The sequence below is a fragment of the Coregonus clupeaformis genome, chromosome 19 (assembly GCF_020615455.1).
Source record: "Coregonus clupeaformis isolate EN_2021a chromosome 19, ASM2061545v1, whole genome shotgun sequence".
Taxonomy (NCBI): Eukaryota; Metazoa; Chordata; class Actinopteri; order Salmoniformes; family Salmonidae; genus Coregonus; species Coregonus clupeaformis.
This window is the reverse complement of record NC_059210.1, coordinates 57,000,267-57,009,163: the sequence shown is the minus strand read 5'-3', so window position 1 is coordinate 57,009,163 and position 8,897 is coordinate 57,000,267. Positions and strand designations below refer to the sequence as shown.

The window sequence follows — 8,897 nt, the reverse complement described above, 5'->3', positions numbered from 1 at the left end:
TCCATTGTGCCTGTTTTTCCTACCCTTCAATATTCTTCCCTCTTCTCTTCATTCCACTCTATGTTGCCAACTATTTAGCAGCAAAAAGTGCTATTGGCTGTGATCTGTCGCTAAAGTTGCTAGATTCCATCTTACCCTCCTCCCCTCTCCCCTTGTGCTTCTCTGCCTGTGTGTGCACCGTTGCTGTGACTATTGCACAGACAGCTGTGTGAAAAGTCCCCAAATGCTATAAAACGTTAGAGACAACTGGAGAGAGCAGCTTGATAGTGGCTGAATTTGTCATTAGGCTCCTTTTCAAAACAGTTGCTGGGAAAACTGAAAAACTTGCCAAATTCTTGCTAAATTGTTAACACTCGGCTCTAGATTCTATTTCTGTTCATTTCACCCCTCCTGTGATGTGGAAGGATATGCAAGGGCACATGTGCAAGCGTTCAGCCTCTAGCCCATCTCAAGCATGGGTGGTTGAGTGGTAGAATTCTCGCCTGCCAGGTTCGGGTTCTATTCCACGACCATTGTGCTAGATCATTCCGAAACATTGCAGGGTTTGCTCGGTTAAGAATAATAAAAACAGCAACTATGCATACACTTACAAACAAAACACTAGCTTTAAAGTAGACTGAGAAACTATCTGTGTATACCTGCAAAGTTCCTTGTCACAAAGTGTTGTCCACGATACTCGGAATTGTGCGTTTAGTCCACGTATACTCAATTCCCACGACAAAAGAAAAGGCATATTAGCCAAAGTCACAGAATGGCACTTGATCACTGGCTTAGATAAACTCAGCTAATGCGGTTCAATCTTTATGCATTGTTTGAGCTCAACTATCACATTACATTATACTTTTTTGCGTTAACATTTTGTCAGAGGCAGCCATGTATGCATTAATGAATCAGTGATGCAGTCAGTTTGACTTATTTTTTTACCAATCTAACTACATCAAATAATTGTAATCATTTATTTGAATGGTAAATCGCCCTTTTGTAAGCTTAGGCCTATTCAAAATACAGGTGAAGGTACCATATTCAATAGTAGTGCATGCATGCATTGAGTTATTGAGCTTGTTTTGGCAGATTTCACTTGGGGCTACAGATGACAAACAGTCTGGTTACCTTCCATTTTAGGACTTATTGTACTGATCAACAACATTTGCATAGAAGTAGCTTATTTTATAAAACTGCTGCAATGTCTCTTCCCAACCAGTGTAACATCATTCAGGAAAACCAGGGAGCCTTGATCCCGAGACACAATTGACAGAAGTACCGAAAGTAACAAAAATCCGAGTGAACAAACTGTTGTCTAATATCGGGGTAAAAAAACTATTTTTGGGTACACGTGAACTACCGTGTACGAAGGTCCAAAGAGAATTTGGCTTCCGCTCCTAGCCCTAAAGAGACTGTATATACAGTTGGGAGAGGGTGGAGCAGGGGCTGTTGCACTGGGTGCGTGGTGTAGTTGTTGTGGGGGGGGGTAGTGCCTTGCTCAGGGAGTATGGCACCTAGAAGGTGTTACCAGCAACCCTCCGATTGCAAGCTCTCACTTGCGACAAATTCCTTCCAGTCCAAGACTTCGGGATTGTAATTGGCAACACTACCTGCCGCCCTAAAACGCAACTATGCATTGGCCGGAATCGAACCCGGAGCCTCCCGCGTGCTTTATTTCAAATTCTACCATGAACCACCAATGCTTTGATAGCAGTTTAAAGGGGGTTCCCGACTCAATGGGTGCTAAACAAGTTGATGGAGTGACTGAACAATACAGAAGACTCAATTATCAGAGAACAATCAAGCTCCATTGTCCCTGTTTTTCCTACCCTTCAATATTCTTCCCTCTTCTCTTCATTCCACTCTATGTTGCCAACTATTTAGCAGCAAAAAGTGCTATTGGCTGCTTGATCTGTCGCTAAAGTTGCTAGATTCCATCTTACCCTCCTCCCCTCTCCCCTTGTGCTTCTCTGCCCGTGTGTGTGCACCGTTGCTGTGACTATTGCACAGACAGCTGTGTGAAAAGTCCCCAAATGCTATAAAACGTTAGAGACAACTGGAAGGCAGCTTGATAGTAGCTGAATTTGTCATTAGGCTCTTTCACAAACAGTTGCTGGAGAAAACTGAAAACTTGCCAAATTCTTGCTAAATTGTTAACACTCGGCTCTAGATTCCTATTTCTGTTCATTTCACCCCTCCTGTGATGTGAAGGATATGCAGGGGCACATGTGCAACGTTCAAACTATAGCCCATCTCAAGCATGGGTGGTTGAGTGGTGAATTCTCGCCTGCCACGCAGGGCCCGGGTTCTATTCCCGACCAGTGCATGGATCCTTTTGAAACATTGCAGGGTTTGCTTGGTTAAGAATAATAAAAACAGCAACTATGTATACACTTGCAAACAAAACACTAGCTTTAAGAGTAGACTAGAAACTATCTGTGTATACCTGAAGTTCCTTGTGCGAGTGTTGTCACGATACCAGAATTGTACGTTTAGTATCACGATACTCAATACCACGGCAAAGAAAAGGCATATTAGCCAAAGTCACAGAATGGCACTTGATCCTGACAGATAAACTCAGCTAATGCGGTTCAATCTTTATGCATTGTTTGAGCTCAACATCACATTACATTATACTTTTTTACGTTAACATTTGTCAGAGGCAGCCATGTATGCATTAATGAATCAATGATACAGTCAATTTGACTTTGTTTTTTACCAATCTAACTACATCAAATAATTGTAATCATTTATTTGAATGGTAAATCGCTATGTAGCTTAGGCCTATTCAAAATACAGGTGAATGCATATTCAATAGTAGTGCATGCATGCATTGAGTTATTGAGCTTGTTTTGGCAGATTTCATGGGGCTACAGATGACAAACAGTCTGGTTACCTTCCATTTGGGACTTATTGTACTGATCAACAACATTTGCATAGAAGTAGCTTATTTTATAAAACTGCGCAATGTCTCTTTAACCAGTGATGACATCATTCAGGAGGAAAGACAGGGAGCCTTGATCCACGAGACACAATTGACAGAAGTACCGAAAGTAACAAAAATCCGATGAACAAACTGTTGTCTAATATCGGGGAAAAAAACTATTTTTCGGTACACCGTGCAACACTACCGTGTACACAAGGTCCAAAGAGAATTTGGCTTCCGCTCTAGCCCAAAAAGAGACTGTATATACAGTTGGGAGAGGGTGGAGCAGGGGGCTGTTGCACTAGGTGCCCGTGGAGTAGTTGTTGTGGGGGGTAGGTGCCTTGCTCAAGGGAGCAATGGCACCTAGAATTTGATACCAGCAACCCTCCGATTGCAAGCTCACTTGCCGACAGATTCTTCCAGTCAAGACTCGGGATTGTAATTGGCAACACTACCTGCCGCCCTAAAATGTAACATGCATTGGCCGGGAATCGAACCCGGGCCTCCCGCGTGGCAGGCGAGAATTCTACCACTGAACCACCAATGCTTTGATAGCAATTTAAAGGGGGTTCCCCGACTCAATGGAGTGACTAAACAAGTTGATGGAGTGACTGAACAATACAGAAGACTCCAATTATCAGAGAACAATCAAGCTCCATTGTGCCTGTTTTTCCTACCCTTCAATATTCTTCCCTCTTCTCTTCATTCCACTCTATGTTGCCAACTATTTAGCAGCAAAAAGTGCTATTGGCTGCTTGATCTGTCGCTAAAGTTGCTAGATTCCATCTTACCCTCCTCCCCTCTCCCCTTGTGCTTCTCTGCCTGTGTGTGCACCGTTGCTGTGACTATTGCACAGACAGCTGTGTGAAAAGTCCCCAAATGCTATAAAACGTTAGAGACAACTGGAAGGCAGCTTGATAGTAGCTGAATTTGTCATTAGGCTCTTTCACAAACAGTTGCTGGAGAAAACTGAAAACTTGCCAAATTCTTGCTAAATTGTTAACACTCGGCTCTAGATTCTATTTCTGTTCATTTCACCCCTCCTGTGATGTGAAGGATATGCAGGGGCACATGTGCAACGTTCAAACTATAGCCCATCTCAAGCATGGGTGGTTGAGTGGTAGAATTCTCGCCTGCCACGCAGGGCCCGGGTTCTATTCCCGACCAGTGCATAGATCCTTTTGAAACATTGCAGGGTTTGCTTGGTTAAGAATAATAAAAACAGCAACTATGTATACACTTGCAAACAAAACACTAGCTTTAAGAGTAGACTAGAAACTATCTGTGTATACCTGAAGTTCCTTGTACGAGTGTTGTCACGATACCAGAATTGTACGTTTAGTATCACGATACTCAATACCACGGCAAAGAAAAGGCATATTAGCCAAAGTCACAGAATGGCACTTGATCCTGACAGATAAACTCAGCTAATGCGGTTCAATCTTTATGCATTGTTTGAGCTCAACATCACATTACATTATACTTTTTTACGTTAACATTTGTCAGAGGCAGCCATGTATGCATTAATGAATCAATGATACAGTCAATTTGACTTTGTTTTTACCAATCTAACTACATCAAATAATTGTAATCATTTATTTGAATGGTAAATCGCTATGTAGCTTAGGCCTATTCAAAATACAGGTGAATGCATATTCAATAGTAGTGCATGCATGCATTGAGTTATTGAGCTTGTTTTGGCAGATTTCATGGGGCTACAGATGACAAACAGTCTGGTTACCTTCCATTTGGGACTTATTGTACTGATCAACAACATTTGCATAGAAGTAGCTTATTTTATAAAACTGCGCAATGTCTCTTTAACCAGTGATGACATCATTCAGGAGGAAAGACAGGGAGCCTTGATCCACGAGACACAATTGACAGAAGTACCGAAAGTAACAAAAATCCGATGAACAAACTGTTGTCTAATATCGGGGAAAAAAACTATTTTTCGGTACACCGTGCAACACTACCGTGTACACAAGGTCCAAAGAGAATTTGGCTTCCGCTCTAGCCCAAAAAAGAGACTGTATATACAGTTGGGAGAGGGTGGAGCAGGGGGCTGTTGCACTAGGTGCCCGTGGAGTAGTTGTTGTGGGGGGGGTAGGTGCCTTGCTCAAGGGAGCAATGGCACCTAGAATTTGATACCAGCAACCCTCCGATTGCAAGCTCACTTGCCGACAGATTCTTCCAGTCAAGACTCGGGATTGTAATTGGCAACACTACCTGCCGCCCTAAAATGTAACATGCATTGGCCGGGAATCGAACCCGGGCCTCCCGCGTGGCAGGCGAGAATTCTACCACTGAACCACCAATGCTTTGATAGCAATTTAAAGGGGGTTCCCCGACTCAATGGAGTGACTAAACAAGTTGATGGAGTGACTGAACAATACAGAAGACTCCAATTATCAGAGAACAATCAAGCTCCATTGTGCCTGTTTTTCCTACCCTTCAATATTCTTCCCTCTTCTCTTCATTCCACTCTATGTTGCCAACTATTTAGCAGCAAAAAGTGCTATTGGCTGCTTGATCTGTCGCTAAAGTTGCTAGATTCCATCTTACCCTCCTCCCCTCTCCCCTTGTGCTTCTCTGCCTGTGTGTGCACCGTTGCTGTGACTATTGCACAGACAGCTGTGTGAAAAGTCCCCAAATGCTATAAAACGTTAGAGACAACTGGAAGGCAGCTTGATAGTAGCTGAATTTGTCATTAGGCTCTTTCACAAACAGTTGCTGGAGAAAACTGAAAACTTGCCAAATTCTTGCTAAATTGTTAACACTGGCTCTAGATTCTATTTCTGTTCATTTCACCCCTCCTGTGATGTGAAGGATATGCAGGGGCACATGTGCAACGTTCAAACTATAGCCCATCTCAAGCATGGGTGGTTGAGTGGTAGAATTCTCGCCTGCCACGCAGGGCCCGGGTTCTATTCCCGACCAGTGCATGGATCCTTTTGAAACATTGCAGGGTTTGCTTGGTTAAGAATAATAAAAACAGCAACTATGTATACACTTGCAAACAAAACACTAGCTTTAAGAGTAGACTAGAAACTATCTGTGTATACCTGAAGTTCCTTGTACGAGTGTTGTCACGATACCAGAATTGTACGTTTAGTATCACGATACTCAATACCACGGCAAAGAAAAGGCATATTAGCCAAAGTCACAGAATGGCACTTGATCCTGACAGATAAACTCAGCTAATGCGGTTCAATCTTTATGCATTGTTTGAGCTCAACATCACATTACATTATACTTTTTTACGTTAACATTTGTCAGAGGCAGCCATGTATGCATTAATGAATCAATGATACAGTCAATTTGACTTTGTTTTTACCAATCTAACTACATCAAATAATTGTAATCATTTATTTGAATGGTAAATCGCTATGTAGCTTAGGCCTATTCAAAATACAGGTGAATGCATATTCAATAGTAGTGCATGCATGCATTGAGTTATTGAGCTTGTTTTGGCAGATTTCATGGGGCTACAGATGACAAACAGTCTGGTTACCTTCCATTTGGGACTTATTGTACTGATCAACAACATTTGCATAGAAGTAGCTTATTTTATAAAACTGCGCAATGTCTCTTTAACCAGTGATGACATCATTCAGGAGGAAAGACAGGGAGCCTTGATCCACGAGACACAATTGACAGAAGTACCGAAAGTAACAAAAATCCGATGAACAAACTGTTGTCTAATATCGGGGAAAAAAACTATTTTTCGGGTACACCGTGCAACACTACCGTGTACACAAGGTCCAAAGAGAATTTGGCTTCCGCTCTAGCCCAAAAAGAGACTGTATATACAGTTGGGAGAGGGTGGAGCAGGGGGCTGTTGCACTAGGTGCCCGTGGAGTAGTTGTTGTGGGGGGGGTAGGTGCCTTGCTCAAGGGAGCAATGGCACCTAGAATTTGATACCAGCAACCCTCCGATTGCAAGCTCACTTGCCGACAGATTCTTCCAGTCAAGACTCGGGATTGTAATTGGCAACACTACCTGCCGCCCTAAAATGTAACATGCATTGGCCGGGGAATCGAACCCGGGCCTCCCGCGTGGCAGGCGAGAATTCTACCACTGAACCACCAATGCTTTGATAGCAATTTAAAGGGGGTTCCCCGACTCAATGGAGTGACTAAACAAGTTGATGGAGTGACTGAACAATACAGAAGACTCCAATTATCAGAGAACAATCAAGCTCCATTGTGCCTGTTTTTCCTACCCTTCAATATTCTTCCCTCTTCTCTTCATTCCACTCTATGTTGCCAACTATTTAGCAGCAAAAAGTGCTATTGGCTGCTTGATCTGTCGCTAAAGTTGCTAGATTCCATCTTACCCTCCTCCCCTCTCCCCTTGTGCTTCTCTGCCTGTGTGTGCACCGTTGCTGTGACTATTGCACAGACAGCTGTGTGAAAAGTCCCCAAATGCTATAAAACGTTAGAGACAACTGGAAGGCAGCTTGATAGTAGCTGAATTTGTCATTAGGCTCTTTCACAAACAGTTGCTGGAGAAAACTGAAAACTTGCCAAATTCTTGCTAAATTGTTAACACTCGGCTCTAGATTCTATTTCTGTTCATTTCACCCCTCCTGTGATGTGAAGGATATGCAGGGGCACATGTGCAACGTTCAAACTATAGCCCATCTCAAGCATGGGTGGTTGAGTGGTAGAATTCTCGCCTGCCACGCAGGGCCCGGGTTCTATTCCCGACCAGTGCATGGATCCTTTTGAAACATTGCAGGGTTTGCTTGGTTAAGAATAATAAAAACAGCAACTATGTATACACTTGCAAACAAAACACTAGCTTTAAGAGTAGACTAGAAACTATCTGTGTATACCTGAAGTTCCTTGTACGAGTGTTGTCACGATACCAGAATTGTACGTTTAGTATCACGATACTCAATACCACGGCAAAGAAAAGGCATATTAGCCAAAGTCACAGAATGGCACTTGATCCTGACAGATAAACTCAGCTAATGCGGTTCAATCTTTATGCATTGTTTGAGCTCAACATCACATTACATTATACTTTTTTACGTTAACATTTGTCAGAGGCAGCCATGTATGCATTAATGAATCAATGATACAGTCAATTTGACTTTGTTTTTACCAATCTAACTACATCAAATAATTGTAATCATTTATTTGAATGGTAAATCGCTATGTAGCTTAGGCCTATTCAAAATACAGGTGAATGCATATTCAATAGTAGTGCATGCATGCATTGAGTTATTGAGCTTGTTTTGGCAGATTTCATGGGGCTACAGATGACAAACAGTCTGGTTACCTTCCATTTGGGACTTATTGTACTGATCAACAACATTTGCATAGAAGTAGCTTATTTTATAAAACTGCGCAATGTCTCTTTAACCAGTGATGACATCATTCAGGAGGAAAGACAGGGAGCCTTGATCCACGAGACACAATTGACAGAAGTACCGAAAGTAACAAAAATCCGATGAACAAACTGTTGTCTAATATCGGGGAAAAAAACTATTTTTCGGGTACACCGTGCAACACTACCGTGTACACAAGGTCCAAAGAGAATTTGGCTTCCGCTCTAGCCCAAAAAGAGACTGTATATACAGTTGGGAGAGGGTGGAGCAGGGGGCTGTTGCACTAGGTGCCCGTGGAGTAGTTGTTGTGGGGGGGGTAGGTGCCTTGCTCAAGGGAGCAATGGCACCTAGAATTTGATACCAGCAACCCTCCGATTGCAAGCTCACTTGCCGACAGATTCTTCCAGTCAAGACTCGGGATTGTAATTGGCAACACTACCTGCCGCCCTAAAATGTAACATGCATTGGCCGGGAATCGAACCCGGGCCTCCCGCGTGGCAGGCGAGAATTCTACCACTGAACCACCAATGCTTTGATAGCAATTTAAAGGGGGGTTCCCCGACTCAATGGAGTGACTAAACAAGTTGATGGAGTGACTGAACAATACAGAAGACTCCAATTATCAGAGAACAATCAAGCTCCATTGTGCCT

At 42.8% G+C, this 8,897-nt stretch overlaps 4 non-coding genes across 4 annotated transcripts; all 4 read right to left on the bottom strand.

The window, feature by feature from the left end:
- Positions 1-3,384: 3,384 nt before the first annotated feature.
- trnag-gcc lies at positions 3,385-3,455 on the bottom strand. The gene has a single exon. It is a non-coding gene; the product is annotated as a tRNA-Gly (tRNA).
- A 1,703-nt stretch (positions 3,456-5,158) lies between these two features.
- On the bottom strand, positions 5,159-5,229 carry trnag-gcc. The gene has a single exon. It is a non-coding gene; the product is annotated as a tRNA-Gly (tRNA).
- Positions 5,230-6,931: 1,702 nt separating this feature from the next.
- trnag-gcc lies at positions 6,932-7,003 on the bottom strand. The gene has a single exon. It is a non-coding gene; the product is annotated as a tRNA-Gly (tRNA).
- A 1,703-nt stretch (positions 7,004-8,706) lies between these two features.
- trnag-gcc lies at positions 8,707-8,777 on the bottom strand. The gene has a single exon. It is a non-coding gene; the product is annotated as a tRNA-Gly (tRNA).
- Positions 8,778-8,897: the final 120 nt, after the last annotated feature.